The sequence below is a fragment of the Pteronotus mesoamericanus genome, unplaced genomic scaffold, assembly GCF_021234165.1.
Source record: "Pteronotus mesoamericanus isolate MK-2021 breed Mesoamerican mustached bat unplaced genomic scaffold, CSHL_Meso_final contig_2, whole genome shotgun sequence".
Lineage (NCBI taxonomy): Eukaryota > Metazoa > Chordata > Mammalia > Chiroptera > Mormoopidae > Pteronotus > Pteronotus mesoamericanus.
In genome coordinates, this window is record NW_026555084.1 from 5853886 (window position 1) to 5871552 (window position 17667).

Genomic DNA, 17667 nt, shown 5'->3' on the forward strand with positions numbered 1-17667 from the left:
TGTACCTGACAAAATTAAAATTTGATATGTTAGCATTAAAACGTAACTTAGGAATTAATGTTTTTCAATTTTCAAGTGGCTGTTTATTTCAACACAAACATAAAGTGAGGCATAACCACACAAGAGCCTTTGTTTTTGAGAAAAAGCAAACAAAGGCTGGGCAAAACTAGTCACCATATTTTGTAAGTGTGTAACAGTGGTCCACTTCTTATAACAACATGGCTCATGAGCATTCGAGAGACTTCAGGATGTGAAGCCAAAGAGCATGTGAGTTAGAATGGTCCCTTCAGGTCTTTGATGTACAAAGCAAACCGGCCTGAAATCATCAGAGAATTGCCATGACAGAGGTTGCACAAATCTCAGCATGATCAAAGCATTCCAAACCAAGGACATCTGAAAGGAAATTAAAGCTTCCTCCACTGAGATGTAGCCATCTTCTAAACAGAATAAATGCAAAAACGCTAAGATGGATGGATATGTTAAGTACAGCTAGCACTCCTCGGAACCGTCACGATGGGGCCTCACCGACTAAAGCAGCGTGCGCCACATCTATTTGCACACCATGGAACGGTCTCGGGAAAAGCTTATCACTCCTTTCTGTTCCTTATTGCATGGTTCAAAATGAGGAATCACCTACTGAAAATACTATTTAATTTGTTTGTCATATTGCAGATAAAGGATCATTATGCAACTTTAAGGACAGAGTTATTAAGAATTGATCTTTTATTTCTACGGACGCAAAAAGCCTGATAACAAACTAATGTAACCCCCTAATAAGAATGGCTATAATGAAATATAATGCCTTAACACGTCTTACTGATTCATATGACAGTTGTTACTTATTTGGATGAATTACTGAAGTGCTAAAATATATTGTTACCCCTCACATGATCAGTAGTTAGAAGGACAGGTTGTAAATTCAAAGCTAGCATTTGCTTTGCAAAACACATCTTCAAGTATTCTGTAATATCCTGAAATACAATTTATTCTTAGAAAAACTAAGCATTGAAATAGTCTTAGCATAGGGCCACGTTGATTGTTTTAGAAACATTAAATTGTACAAGGAGTATTATACAATATGGCTCTAAGACTATTTGATTTTGCATATTCAAGAATAATTATATAATAAGCTTATTCTAATTTAGTTTTGCAGATGGCCATTCACTGTAGGCAAGAGGACTTTGTATAAAGCATGTATATGAAAATTCTGTTTTGATAGATTTAAGGAGTTATGTGCCTATAGGCCTTTAAGCCATTACATGTCTTTATGCTGTTCATCATGCTTATTATAGTATTTGTTAAACGCATTGTACAGCAAGAGCCCCGCACTGGGCTGCACAGAGGCCACGGGCTAGGGATGGAAGAAGCTTCATCTGTATTTACGGCCACTCCCCATCGCTCACTTTACCGCCTGAGCTCCGCCTCCTGTCAGACGAGCTGTGTTAGAATCATAGGAGCCCGAACCCTACTGTGAACTGCTCATGTGAGGGACCTAGGTCGCAGGCTTCTTATGAGAATCCAATGCCTGATGATCTGAGGTGGAGCTGAGGCGGTGATGCCAGCGTTTGGCAAGCAGCTGCAAATGCCCACTATCATTAGCAGAGAGGTTTGACTGCATAGAGACCCTAATAAATCAACTGCTGGCAGACTTACCTCACAACCCTATCAGTGAGTGGCAAGTGATAATGAAGCTGCATCTGGTGGCAGGCTTTAAGTCAAAATCCAACACTTATATTAGTCCACACAAGGCCCGCCCATTATATTATTTACCACTTCCATCCGTGCCTCTTTCCTGCACTGCGCACTTGCCTCAGTCACAGTTTTGGTAAGCCCACATGCTAGGGGTAGCATAATATAATTAGGGGTAGTTGTATAATTATTTCATTAAATTTACAATGTAATAATAATAGAAATAAAGTGCACAATAAATATAATGCACTTGAATCATCCTGAAACCATCCCCCACCCCCAGCCATGGAAACATCATCTTCTATAAAACAGGCCCCTGGTGCCAAAGATGTTGGGGACCACTGTACAGGTTCACTGTGGAAAACATTAGGACATACTACAACGAACAATGGGTTGTCCATAACACAAGGAGCTTGTACTCATTTGGGGAAGATGGGCATACAGTCAGAGACTTGTGGGACAATAGGACAGAGACCCTACAGAATTACGTGGCTTGACTATATTATTCTATTAGAACGGGGAGGCCTAATGGTAGAAAAATATTGATGAATGCCAGAAATGTGTGAGGTCCTCTCTTGCACCAGGTAGTTTTCTTCTAAAACACCACAACAGATGAAAACACACACACATTTTGAAGAACGTTGCAGGCTTGGAAGATCGCGGTGTGGTTGTATAGATGTGGTGTTATCATTGTTAACATCCCAGGACCCGGCTTTCTCGGCCCAAATCTTGTCTGCATTACTGTCTACGGAAGCTTGAAAAATAAAGGTAACAGTCCTGAATGGAACTGTGGTGAGGATCTAATGATAATGAATATAGAGCCTGATAAATATTAGGTCTCCATGAACATTTGTCATCATTGTTAACACTGTTAAGATTGTTACTATATTTTTAGGTCAATAAATTTTGTTTTCTTTCTTTACTGATTTTAGATTTTGGTTTGGGGGGACAATATTATCTAAAGAAATTTTTTCTTCACATCTGACGGGTGAAGTGACCATGGAACTTGAGGTGGTAACCAGAAATACAGATCCACGGAATTCAGTCTCTAAATAAAATATGACTATTCTGTGTTGTTTACTTGCTTATTGATGAGAAGTGCCCTCAGAAGCCTAATGACTAAAGCAAAGATGCACATCTAGGAAAGGGAAGAATAAGGCCGAAGAGAGACTGTGTGATTTTAGAAGCTGCTTACTTCCTAATTTTCCCTACCTTAATTTACAGCATTCGGATATAGCCCTTCTTTTAAAACCATTCTTTTCAGCAGAAATATAGTAAATAACTTGCAGATCCATATGTCTTTCAGCTATCTGTCTTTTAAAGTCTTTTCAAGTATTTTATCAAACACTGTGTTTACAACAAACATTCTTACTTTGTTGGAACGGACAAGGACATATAGTACAATTACAGTTGGTTATCTTCCGGACACTTTTTTAAAAGATTTTATTTATTTATTTTTAGAGAAGGGGAAAGGAGGGAGAAAGTGAGGGAGAGAAACATCGATGTGTGGTTGCCTCTCGCGTGCCCCCTGCTGGGGACCTGGCCCACAACCCAGGCCTGTGCCCTGACTGGGAATCAAACTGGCGACCCGTTGGTTGACAGGCCAGCACTCAATCCACTGAGCCACACCAGCCAGGGCTGTCTATCACACTTTTGACTTTTCCTCTTAGTAAAGACGTTATCTAGAGTTTTATCTATATATACTAATGTGTGCTTGGTTTTTCTAAAGGCTAATAACAAATACGTGGAAAGCTCACCAACTCTAAATATAATGTATCATGAACTAATTCTGCCTTATGACCCAGTGATTCCACTGCTGGGAATATATACTAAGAATCCTGAAACACCAATTCAAAAGCACTCATGCACCCCTATGTTCATAGCAGTGCTATTTACAATAGCTAAGTGGTAGAAGCAGCCCAAGTGCCCATCTATACCTGAGTGGATTAAAAAACTGTTGTACATTTACACAATGGACTACTACCTCTTAGAACAGCATGGATGGACCTGGAGACTATTATGCAAAGTGAAATAAGCCAGTCAGTGAAAGACATACCATATGATCTCACTTATAACTGGAATTTAATGAAGAAAATAAACTAATGAGAAAAACAGAACCAGAAACATGGAAACATAGAACAGAATGAAAGCTGTAGGAGGGGAGGTAGGAGAGGGGAATGGTGGAAGGAAGGGGAAGGGACTTAGTCAAAGAACGTGTATAAATGACTCATGGACATGGACAACAGAGAGGGGACTGACCGTGGGTAAGAGGGGTGGGTTGGGTGGAGAGGGGCAAAAGGGAATAAAGGAAATTAGGACAATGTAATAGAATAAACTAAATTTTTTTAATTAAAAAATAATAATTTTGTTGTACTTAATACATTTTCTATTCTCTTACATTTACTTTTAAAACCTCAACATGAAATGTTTTAGTTCAGAATACAATATTTAAAGACAAATAGTCTTACTTAGTTAGAAGGCAAATAAATCTAGCTAGACATCTCTTACTGTAAGTTTCAGTGTTCTCCTGAGTAAAACAGAAGTAATCATGTCATGAGTATTAGTGTCTCCATACTACTCACCCTTTTAACGGTAACCAATCATTTTCTGTGTTTTGGTGTTCTATTTCCCCCTCTGCTAAATATCCTTAGAAAACTCTGCCTCACGGGCCATGGGCATTATGTGGCTATTTGTCATATCAAATTCTTTGCTTCATCTGAAAAAGGCCAAACTAAATAAATTGTCTCTAGAAGAGCATAGTACTAAGAGATTTTAACCATCTACTTCTGAGAGGTTATTTTAATATCCATGTCACAAAGAAGAAGGAAAGAATAAAAGCACAATATTTTATATCTCACTCTAGGTCATGAGACATTTTTCTTAATGCTACTTGTAAATACATTTATTTAAAAATAGAGGAAAAGAACCCCTGCTGCAATGATAGGAAAGATGTTCTATAGATGACATTGTGTTAATGACACTGGATATAAAAAGGTGCCGGGTTGCCTTGTCCTAAGGCACCAGCGTCCAGATCGCAAATCCGGAGCCTGACAGCAGAGGGACCAGGGCGGCAGACACCGGGCTCAGGCAAAGGAGGCAGGCGGCAATGAACCAAGTTCGGGGCATTTGGACCTTCAAAACATCTTTATCAGCAGCTGCAGGATATTGAGTGTGATGATTTTCACCAATGTTTAGAAAACAAAAATAATTTTGTTAAAAATATATTGAGGAATATGGATCTTTTGATAAGCTGACTACTTTTCTCACACACTTTACAAAAGAACCCATTAATTAATGCAGTATTTGACAAAGAGAAAAAAATCTCTCCTAATCTTTAATCAGTAAGGTTCTTAAAAAGAAAATAGTAAAGCAATGAAGCTGATTCTGGAAATTAGTTAAAATATTGATATTTATAGAAAAATTGTTTTTGTTTATATTTTAATTGGCAATTGGAATAATAGCTCCCTGAATTATACAAGAATCATAGGTACAGGCTGGTGAGAGTATACACAAATACAAGTCTTTATTAAATAGGCTTATCAATATCCATCACCAACTTAAAATATTATTATTAGGAGTCAAAAATTTGTGTCATATTATGCTAAATATTTTTGCAATCATTCATTTTAGGAGTTTATAATATAAGCATATTAAGGAAGTGAAAATGCCATAAAGCACAAAACATTATTGCTTGAAGCAAATTCTTTGGAGTGGCGACTCTTATTAAAAATAAATACTATTTAAGAAATGCATTACTCTTTATGATCAGTAAATTCAAATGTTTTTCAAAGTAATCATTCATTATTTTTTGAGCTTACAATAACCCAGCCAATTGTGATTATTCAATCATCATCATAAAAGGTGCATCTGGTTATTTGGGTGGATCATAATTTAGCAATTAGATGAGTCACTGAATACATGTGATTAAAAATGTTGAAAATGACTATGTGCGGTGCCAGGTGGGTACTAGACTTATCGGGGGAATCACCTCGTAAGTTACATAAATGCTTAATCACTATGTGGCACAACTGAAACTAATGTAACATTGAACGCCAGCTGTAACTGAAAAATAAAAGGTAATTAATTAGTTAATTGATTAAATTGTTGGAAATGTTTGAGTGTTACTTAAAAATCACTGCAACTACTTATTTACCTGCAAAGTTCTGGAACTGAAACTGATGCCCCTTCGGCACAGCGCTTATATTCCATAAATGCTGCTGGAAATAATACATGTTATGGAATTATTTATAACTTTGAAGAATCATAAAATCTGCAATTGAGGCATTCTTCAAAAAGCCAGACCATAATTGCTTTTTAAATCTACATTTTAAAAAATAAGGACAGCAACTTTTTTCATGACTTTTTGTTTTACTTTTCAAGAAGAAACTTGAATCAAAATGTTTCCTACTGTTTAAAAACGCTTTTTTTGTTGTTGTTGCTAACCAATCATGTACACGTATAAAACAAGGACTCCCCTGTTTAACCCAAGGCATATTCAATGTCAGTCAGTGGTTCCCTTGTACATAAACATATATAACTTTCTTTTTTTTTTAATTTAGAGAATCTGTGCTATAAACATAATTATGTTTTGTTATTAGCTGTACAAAAAAAAAGTCAATTGATCTGGGTCACTATGGACAAATTTGGGGTTTATCAACACATAGATACCGTATCTAATTTCATGGGTATTTTTCTAGAAATTCCTCATGAATGAATCTGTTTTGTAAATTAAGGCAATTTGAAGACAAGCTTGGTAGGATTACTTTGACCATTTAATATTGGGCCTTCGATTTCTCTAATTTCAGTAGAATGCATTTAAGAAAATACTCATATTCCTCTAACTCTTCTACTGTAGTGTCTTTAATTTTATATTATATAAATTGTATATGGCTGAACTTAGAGGAGACCATTTAAAAGATGAGTGTTCCACTTACCCAAATCCTTAGTCCTTAAAACCTTTCTTGCAAATAATAATATTGCCTTGCACATTGGAACATAATCTTTCTTTCCAACTGTTTTCACAACTATTCTCTCTTTTTCTTTGTATATTCTTGGAAGAGACATGGCTCACAGGGGTGCTACCTATATTTCACTATAGAGAAGATTGACCTCCAGTGAGATTAAATGATATTTGAAAGTCCCATATCGAGGCACCATACAGCCGGACAATACTTCAGTCCTCCGAGCAAAAACCTAACCATCTCCCCGGACTCAACGTCAGTTTAACAGGACATCCTTAGCCTTGCTAGTAACTCTGGTGAGCCGTTAAGTCCCTCTCCAAAATATGTCCTGGAGCCATCTCCTTCTGTCCATTTCAGTTGCCCCCTTGACGTATGTGCTCCGTCAGTCAGCGGTTCAAAGTCGCTCTTCCTTCTTCCATTATTCTACTCTCCTAATCTATTGTCCAAGTTAAGCTAAGTGACTTTCTCAGGGTCACCCAATTAGTCAAATGCATAGCCTGGAGAAAAACTCCCTCTTTGATATTTGATTCCTAAATGAAAATATGAACTCCTCGAAGGCGGATATTAGGACGCATCGCTGCCAGTGTCCAGCTAAGTGTCTTCCGCATAATGGGTACCTCATAAACATCCTGATTAAATACCGTCATAAGACCTTGGTTGAATCAAGCATCTTATTAAATCAAGCATGTCTTGCCCCCGTGATATAGTGGTGGTTATGGAACGAGCAAATACTAAAATATCTACAGGCTACATATTGAGTTAGTTTCAGAGCTGCTGTTTTAAACCTGCGGTCAGGAGGGGCCACTTCCTAATACATTTCTATTTATAGTGTTTCCTCCTATATTTAGGCAAACCACTTCTAGCAGAGACATTTCAAATATACAGAAGTAAAAGCAGGCTTTTAGCTCTAACCTTAATTGATGCTCTACGGCCGAGAAACCCCTTCAGCAGTATGGTTCCTCAGCTGGATAAAGCGCTGTGTCCTAGAAGGCCCCCGAACTCTATTCCTTCTGATCTTCCGCCCCACCAGCCAGCTGCTGCCTGGCAGTTCAAGAAGACAGTGCTTAAAAGGACTTGCAAGTTTGACAAAAAAAAGTTGGAGAAATTGATTGGTATTTAGAGTTTAGTGGTCTCCTATGGGTTTTCCTGGGTTTCTGTGACTGATTTTGATGAAGTGCTTTTATTTGTCTCTCTACCCAGAGACTGCAGATGAATTTGCAATAGAGCAGCATGCCTTCTGTTTAGCTTTGTCAGGCACCACTTAGACATGTTATAATTTATTTTCCAGGAAAAATATTTCTCATGAGGGCTTCTGGCTAACACAGTTATAAAGCAGCTGGCTACTGTTCAGCCCGTTGTCTGCTGGCAGCTGGGCTTCCCTGTAAAGGCTGAAAAGAAACGCAACTGTAGAAGGAAGTGGTGGAAGATGGAAGCAGAGACCAATCACACTACTGACGCAGGCTGGAATCTTCTCTTCCACCATTTCTGGGTGGTTTACACCTTTGAAAACATCCTATAAAATCTTGGAGGGAGTATGGTTGCTATGTGTGCGTGCGCGTGCACGCGTGTGTGTGGGGTTGGAGAGTGAAGCCCATCTTAAACAGGCATTGGCTGGTTCTAGTCGTTGTACAGACTTGAAACTGCCCTAGAAAATTCATTATCTCAACCAGCTATGTTTTCTAATGTAGAACATTCTACACAGAGCTTCAGATAATTGCTCTGCATATTTTAAAGGAACAAATTGTTAAATACCCAATACTGAATTCACACATTTTGTGAGAAAATGTTCCCATCATAAAAGGCACAGAGGAACTGAGATTAACTGATCATAATGTTCCGAGTTATATCCTCACCCTGGGGCGTGTACTGAAAACGTGCAACATGTTTCACCTATTTTTTTGATTGGTGCATATACCATGTGTCACCAAGTCTCAGACATTCTTAATTATAACACAACATTTTTACGTACCACTGAGAAATAAAAAATTCTTCCAAATAACATTGTATTTCTTATCCCTTCAAAATTTGCTTTTTTTCATGGAAAGAACTCTTTAAGAATTATGTACACTTAGTTTTTAATCATAGAGTTCTTCTACATAAAAAGGAAAATACAAGGTCAATCGTTGTTTTTAAAAATTCTCAGAACTCCTTCACCCTGTATCCAGTTTCCCTGAATCATTCCTCAACTCAGAGTCACCGAAACCTGAGCTTGTCCACAGGTCACCATCTCCTGTGCCAACAACTTAATCCATCGTGTAATATTTTTTTGTAAGAGTCCCCCCACCCCTAATACGGCCTTCAGGGTTTTTCTTTTTAATTTGCCAAGACCCATGATGCAAAATGAGATGCCCGGTTTCCTTACTTGCATCTGAAGGTGTCCCTAGAAAACCCTCAGACAACTAGGCCTGGTGGTCGTTCTTCCTTTGATCTTCACAGGGTCCCTTCACTAAGACAGTGACATTGATGGGCTATGGTCATCCAGTCATGCCTTCAGGAAAAACAAGCCAAGCCCATGAATGTGCAAGCAACGAAAATTATAACCTGATTTAACATGCCATTGACTGTAATATGTATCCATATTTTCAAGATGTTAAAATGTAGAAAATATGCACCATAGATTAGAAAAAAATACAGAAGACCCTGGCCCCTTATTGGGTCTATCAAGCAGGGCATGTTGGAAAGTTACCTTGGGGGAAATGTAAAGTTCTACAGGGAATGGTTGAAACATCTTCCCTCTCTTGTTCACTTGCAGCACAGTGAAAGCAGAAGATAATGTGAGCTGTTCTGGGTGGATTTATGGATTATGCTCTACAGTTTAAAAAAAAATAAATCCCTAAACTGACAATGTGATTTAAAAGGCAACTACCTATAAACCATGAGTTTAAGATAATACTCATAACTGTAGCCGCTGGGGCAAAAAGAGCTAACACTTCCCCTACTCTTCATTATGTACAAACTTTTTTTGAACCACAGAACTGGATTTCAAAATATCATCCTATCTAATAAGAAATAACTCAAATGTTTGGAACTATCTAGGGGTCATTTGAAATACAGATGAAATATGCCTTATATGTAGATATACTGCCTTGAGATATGAGTAATAATGGTAAAGCCATCACAACTACCAAGATCTTTTTAAAATATTCAGAATCTCTTTCAAAGTTTTTTCTTTAAAAAAGATAAAAAAAATTCCCCCTTGAGGAGCACTAATTCTTCCTGACACAGTAAAAATGACTGAGACAATGTGTGGCAAATGATTTGTTAAGAAATTAAAATGCATTATTTTGTTTGCAAATGGTGTTACCACATGCATTGAAAATATTGCTGAAATTGTGAAGAAATAGGTATTAGAACAAATTAAGTCATTTTTGTTACACAGTTGAATAAATAAAACACATTTCTGTTATACAGTTGAATAAGTAAAATATATTTTTCTAACCTTTCTTAGCTTATACATGCATTTGCTAGATAGCATTTCAAGTATGAAAATAACTGAGGGAGCTATTAAAGAAACAATATGTCTTAAAAAGCATGTCTTCAACAGTAGTAAGTGAAGAAAAAAAAGCTTTAAGTGGGAAAAAAATGTAAACATCAGGACAGTCATTAATAAAAAAAAAGAAAAAAGTGTATCAGACTAGAGTGAGAGAGAGAGAGAGAGAGAGATTCTAGAGTAAGGCTGAAGAGCTATCACTGCACTTGGAAGTTCATACAATGAGTCTTCACAGAAAAGCTGTTACAACAAATAAGTTGAAACCAGAATTCTACAGGTACTATAGACAGTTCAATCAGGATAACTTAATGATAATCACAAAGATATATTTTGAATGACAGAGAGATCATATGAATCCTTTCTATTATAGGAGGTTCAACAGTTATCTCCCTGGAAAAATAAGTACATAAATAAACAAATAAATAAGGAGTGGTAAAACTTAATTATTCATCTCTTTTAAGAGGGCAGCCATCAGTGAGTAATGTCAGCATGAGAAGACCACCATGTGTCTCCCTTTGAAGACACAAGTAGGACAGCTGTACTTCAGCAAAGGATCACCCATTCAAGACACAAACATGTCTGAGAGACCTGTGCATTGAGACGCCTGAAGGTGGGGTATGGGGACAGAGATGGAGCCACAGCCACAGCCTGAAGCTCACTATGGCCCCAGCAGACATGGTAGCGCTGGGGAGGGGGTGGGGGGGGTGGTGGAAAATGCACTGTAATCATTTCACAAGTGAATGCATTGAGGATCTCGTCAAGTAAACAATGGGCCCAGTGGGCATGGTAAAAGCCACTGTCAGAATTTGAACTCAGGTCTTCCTCCCATTCTCACTTTTCTTTTACTCCTGATTTTTTTTTTAACTAGTGAAATTATATAAAATAACTGAAATTTTCTACCTTCTTAAGTGACCATTTTAGTTTTCATTTTGCACCATCTAGAATCTCTAGGTTACAGAGAAGCTACAGAAATATTTTTGAAGATAATACTTCTTCATATCCTCCCCCACTTAAAATCTTCTCTAGTCTCCCTTACTATACTAAGTTTAAAAGGCCATACGCGATGTTTCTCCACCTCCCTCTAATCCCAACTTTAACATTACTAGTTTGTAGCTAGCCTTCTACTTGATAAAATTTGGTGAGAGAGAGCCCACTTGTTCACTCAGCAAGGCCATTGTTTCATTCGTCTGTCCATTTATTTCACCCCTATTTGTTGCGTCCCTTCCCTTTGTTCCAGGTTTTTTGCCCACAGAGCCTTGCAGTTTTTGATAAGAGGAAAAGCAAACACAAGGTTCCTGTGCCCTACAGGCCATCCTCCATGCGATGCAAAGAAAAGATGATGGATATGTTGAAGAGGACATCGACCCACAGAGCCTTCATTGATGGAGGGGGACAACCCTGAGAAGGTTTTCTGATAGAGGTGACACGGGCAGTGTGTAGCAATATATGATGTTTCAAGGCAGGAAGGTGGGAGAAGGAACCCTGTGCACGTGCGTGGGGTCCCAGGACTGAGTTGGGGAAAGACGGCCTCAGGGTCTAGGAGTCTGAGAGGCCATGGGGCTGAGACAGGCAGGAGGCTAGCAAAGTACATAGAAACCATGTCACTAAGGAATTTTACATCTAGCTTCTGTGTATGGTACAGTAGACGAGTCAACATTATGATGAAGTGCTTTCTTCATAAGTGAGGATAAAGTTTTACATTGATTACTTCTTCTTTGAGGGCTTTACTATTCTCACACGGAAAGTATGTAGGCTGGACTCCAGGGGGTTTTTTCCCTTTCTCTTTTGCACATGAGAACACAATAAATAAAAATGAAACTGGTACAGCTGCAACAAGCGTGGGAAACCCAGACCATTCCCCTGCATCCTAACCACTGGAGCAGCCCTAAGGAAGAGCCCTGTCCTCCCCCATCCGTCATCCAAGAAGACCACTTCTTCGTCAGTTGGACTAAAAGGTTTTTAATCTCTAATTTACTTTAAGTTTTATCATACTAACGTTCTGTTTTTCTCATTTTTCTTCCTCTATTAAAAATGGAATGATGTTCCCACAACTCCAGCAGTAAACTTTGCAAGTTGCCTAAATAACCGTGGAAACAAAATTAGTTAAATGGTAGCACCAAACACTATGACAAGAGAACATTAGAACTACTTTCATTGTTCTTTGTAAGAGAAATACTCTAAAATTTAGAAGCTAAAACACCTAATAATTACTTATTTCTCTCAATTCTGTGAGCTAGCTGGAATGTCAACCCGCACATTCCTCCCAGACTGACTCAGCGCAATTCAGATGGGGGCCCGCAAGGCTAGAAGACCCAAGAGGCCACACTCACACATCTGGCAGTTGGCCTCAGCTGTCATTGGGGGCCTCAGTGTTCCTCCTGCCCCATCCCCTCCATAGGCCCGTCGGGCTTCTTCAGATGGCAATCTCAGGGCCACATTCCAAGGTCCCTTAAAACCTAGCCTCAGAAGTCAAATGACATCACTTAACACCAGAGCGGTCAGAGCAAGTCACGAGGCCAGCCAGGCTCCACAGGCGCAGAGGAGAGCCCGCCTCCTCAGGGAAGGAGCAGCAAAGTGTTCCTGTATGTCCACTGTTCACAGAAAGTGATCACCCCCACTTTCCTGCCTCAAGATTACACTGAAACCCCATCCTGGGAAAACTTTGGTAGCCTATTATAATCTAGCTGTCCTCTTTGATTTGTACACTGGAACATCGTGCACAACTGCATGTGTTTGCAGAAATATGCTTATTGAAACAACTCAAGGGAATCTTCTGAATTGAGGAAAAACATTTACATTGGAACAAATTACATTTTACTGAAAACCTAATTGTTACACTGAGAGCTATACACTGTTGTAATTGCATACTCCTAATTACACACACTACATTATTTTAAAAAGAATGGCACTGTTTATTTGTGATATTCTTTGCTTATTTACACTTGCATATTTGAGCAAGGAGCGAGTTATTTCTACCACGTGGCAGAGATTGTAATCTGTTCATAAACACAAAATTAATTCAGTAGTGGGAAGCAGCTCTGAAACAGGAAGAGAAAAACTTCTCCTGAGGCAAGACATCCTACAATTGTTTCTAAATTTCTATACAATTAACAAAGCACGTACCATCTGCAATGACTGACCTGTCAGAGCTGCTCCTCCAAGATAATTTTGGTGACATTAAAAAACTGAATATCCAAAAGCTACATTTGACATAAATGAATTAGCCCATTCTTGTAAATAGAAGTCATGCTCAAGATAGGATGTTCTATGAGATGCTGCTTAACATGGTAACCTTACCATTTTATCTCCCCCAGGGCACGTGTGTGAGTCTCTCAGCGCTGTCTGGATGGGAACCTTGTTCTCCCCATTTCCTGATTTTGATTTTGTAAATGCTACTTGAACCTCAAAGCCACTAACCCAGTCAAACCTCTTACTTAGGTATACAGTTAAGTATATAATTCCTTTTGAATTATAATCACATTTCCTGATTGATGGGTCAGGGATTAAGAAGGAGAGGGGCTCAGATATTCTTTAAGAGCTCAAATGGAAAACTTTCAATCTCTTTCCTACATTTCTCATTCCTTGCTAACAATTAATATTGATAAGGTAAAAATGTGCCGTATCACAAAGGAAGGTATTTTACCTTCTACAACAGAATCAGAGCCGAGTATAATGGCTGCTTTGAGTAAGCTGATTGTTTTCTTAATATCATAAAAATTAGTGGCATGCTTGACCATTGATGTGGTTTTCAGAAAAAGCACAAAACAGACCATTCCTGATTAATAATAGCTCTTCTTGTCCCTACTAGTTCATTTAAAGACATGTTTAGTATGAAGCTGTACTTTTTTTTCCTTCAGAGCAATGCAGGCATGTTTTTATGCCATAATACGTGAATGCATGCAATTTTTAAGAAACTAAAAGTTCAAAGTGACCAGGACCACAAGCATAGGCATGTTTAAATTTCAGTGACCAGTGGGGAATAGTTACTTACTATACAGTTCACTAAAATCGCTCCTTTACCTTTACACATGAAAGAAAGAAGTCTAATATTTTATCCTATTCCAGAGGAGATTCCCCCTACAGACCAGTAATAAAGTGTCCCTACAAGTCCAGTCTGTGCTCCTAGCAGAGAAACTTCTAAGTGTGTAAGCTTGGACTGATCTTTTCTATTTGATGTATTTGAAGTTCATTACTGTAGTAACAAGAACTTAAAAACATAAGAAGTAGGCTTACATTGTCTAAAGAGTCTTACAGTGACTTTGTATGTGTATCTCGAGGATAAAAGTAAAGTGTCAATACATCTTATGATGAGTGAAAAGGATCTTTTTCAATCAGATGGCCTCACAGTTACAGACTATTATCATTAATAGATCTTCCTTACTTTTATTGGCTTAGATTCCATTTTCTGAAACCATGAAGCTGGGAGTCATTTTTTTCTTTAGAGCTTGAAACAAAATTATCAAAGCCTTTATAGTTGGTAAAGGTTAAAAAAAAAAAAACCCTGCAAATAAGATTCCCATGTTTGCTTTTTTGGGAATACAAAGTTTTGGGGAAGATTTCATGATGTGATATTTACTTCTGTGAGGTTAACCAACAAAAAGCATTCAACAAAGAAAAATAATAAAATATTCTACCATGTCACATTGGTGAGGCCAAATTAAACGAGCCCTGCTATCCTAGCAAAGCTTCAACCAATCGAGGCTTCGACTGTGTTCCTCAGCAAGGGCAAGATTCACTAGAACACTCACCTTTGCAAAGCTGTTTAAAGACATATTTATACAAAAATCAATTTTATATCATGCCTCTACATGTTAATTAGATCGTATCGAGTTACTACATTTTAAAATTCACTGCAGAGAGGAAGTACCTACCTACTTATTTTTCAAAGGATAAATTTAACAAGAAAATCGGTTCATTTGAATTCTGCTTTTGCCTTTCTCCCTCCTCTTAGTGGCCAAGGATCACGTATTATTTTCTCCTTTATGCATTTCAATTCAGAAGGAGCTGGGTGGAGTCTCTATTCCCATTTTCTGCAGAAATAAAAGCCCAGATCTTTTCCTTGCCCAGGTCCCCCGCCCCGACTCCCCTGACTCCCCGGCAAGTGAGTTCGCACGCCTTTGCTCTTAGGAAGCTTCGAAACAGTCACCCTGCTTCCCTGCACCACTCTTTCTTTGCCTCTTTTATTAAAAGAAATAGCCTATCACCTTCACTTGATAAGGAAAAAAATGTCATTTATGCAACTAAAGAAAAATTAAGCCATAGACTAAGCAGGCGGCAATGGCTTTTGTGATTTTAGACTATTTTTTTCTCTGTGTTGCTCTTGTGGTTCATTCAGGGAAAGATTCTATGTATAACTTGATGGCACATTAATTAGAATCTTTGGACACACACAAAAAAAGGCATTGGGAACTAGAGTAAAAAATGTGTTTTCCATTTATTTAAAATTTGGTTACCATGAAAAATTAATTTAGCCTTATTAAATATAGAGGATTGGCAAAGTAGAAAGTACATTTTAGAAAATAACTATCACCTAGCTTAGCACTCTGAGAAACAAAATATGTCATTTGGCATATTTTATTCCAGTCTTTTTTCTATCTATATATCTGCATTTTTTTTTAAATGAGCAAAATTTTGGTTATATAGAGGACAGCAGAGAAGAAAACTTAATTATGCCAAGTAGTTTATCTCAGTGGAACTGGCCTAGGAAAAAGAAGTGTGCAAAATTAAAACTCAAAGTATAATTTAAGAATCTCCAAAGACTATGTGTCATCTTCCTGATCTCCTTGTAACAACCCCTTAAAGAGAAGGCAGGCGCTGTAACTACTTTCATCTCCGAGGCACATTTGTATACATTGTCAAGAGTGAAAGAGAAAAGGAAGAAACAAAGGATTTAGCTGATCCCCACTCTGAGTCTTCAGTCTGATCCCGGTAAGGTTTATATTCCATGTCCAGCTCACGCACATTCACTTGCACCTTTGGCTCCTTCCCAGCTAACTTTCTGCAAATGAAACAGTATCTCAGAAAGGCTAGAAGTGTCTCAGAATAAAAATGAAGATGATTGGCCAAGGTTATATGAAAATGGCTCTATAAATGCACATGAAATGGCCTGGAAGAGAATCTGATATGTGATCTGCTTTTGAAAGACATGAAGGAATGGGGAATGGTGATTTATTACAAAGTATTTCAAAAGAATTCTTCGGCATTGCTACGGAAAGGCCAAAGGAGGGAAAAAGAACAAATAAAAATATGGCAGTCATGACCTAATGGTCCATTGCCTATTAGGACAGAACCCACAGACTTATCTTATAGGTGAATTGCCAATATGGCTCTTAATGTTATTAATTTAAATTGAGTGCTAACTGTAATAGACCTGATTAAAAATATATAGAATTAGACATTATCCTTGCTCATTAATTCTGCTTCCTGGTGGCTAGTTCTCTGCCCATGTTTCATGTGCACAGCTTGCTAGATGAACAAGGACTGAGTTAAAAGTGTTTCATAAAGTCGATCATCATTTCCAATTAATACTTAGAGTGCACATGGGGTGCATGATGCCATGCCAGGTCCCTAAGATGCATGATAGAAATTAATTAAAGGCATTGTAGGGACATCATATAGAAAGGTCAAGTGACACCTCAAGGAAGAAAAGACACCATAAATAAATGATTTTAAGAATATTTGTCCATGTGAGGCCATTTTCATAATTTTACTTACACTGTGAAGTAACCAAGAGGATGGGAAATGGCACATGATGGGAAAAGAGAAAAAAGTAGAAATGATGAGTTAGAAATCACTGTTTACAGAAGACAGAGGTAAGGACGTATTAGTTAAGAATGCTTAAAGTATCATGAGTTATCAAAATCCAATGAAAATTGACTTAAAGAAAACAAAGAGAAATTTATTGGCTCACATAAATGAGTCAAATGGCAACCTCATGTATAGCTTGATCCAGGAGACTGTGAGCGATATCACTGGGATCGAAGTTTACTTTCTTTCATTGTTTGACTTTGCCTCCATTGTCTTCATTCCACAGCAAGCAAAGTTGCCAGAACATCTCTCCAGCCTCCTACCATCTCTCTTGGGTCAACAGCATGAATCAAGCATTATACTCAGGAAAAGAAGCCAGGCCCAACAAGCTGCCTTCTTTTCTAGCAGTGCCACTGTTGAATCACTCTTCTCTGATCACATGCTCTCTCTGAGTCAACCAGTACGGCTTCTGTACCATAACTGTCTGAATGGCCCGCTCAAAACAGCACACCGGTCTTAGAGACACACACAACTGAGAGCGTGCGTAGACCTTCGATTTAAATAAGTGAGAGTGAATGTAACAAAAAGAAGAAATGTCTACTTGGAAAAGCAGAAGAGTGAAAGAAAGAAAAAAACAACAGCAGGATGAGCCTCTTGCTCTAAACTTTGTCTTGCATTATCTAACCAATGTAATAAAATTACAAAGTAAACTAACTGCCAAAAATCTCTGTAGAATGACTAACGAATTGTAGTTACTTCAGCTCGATGGATAAGAAGTGA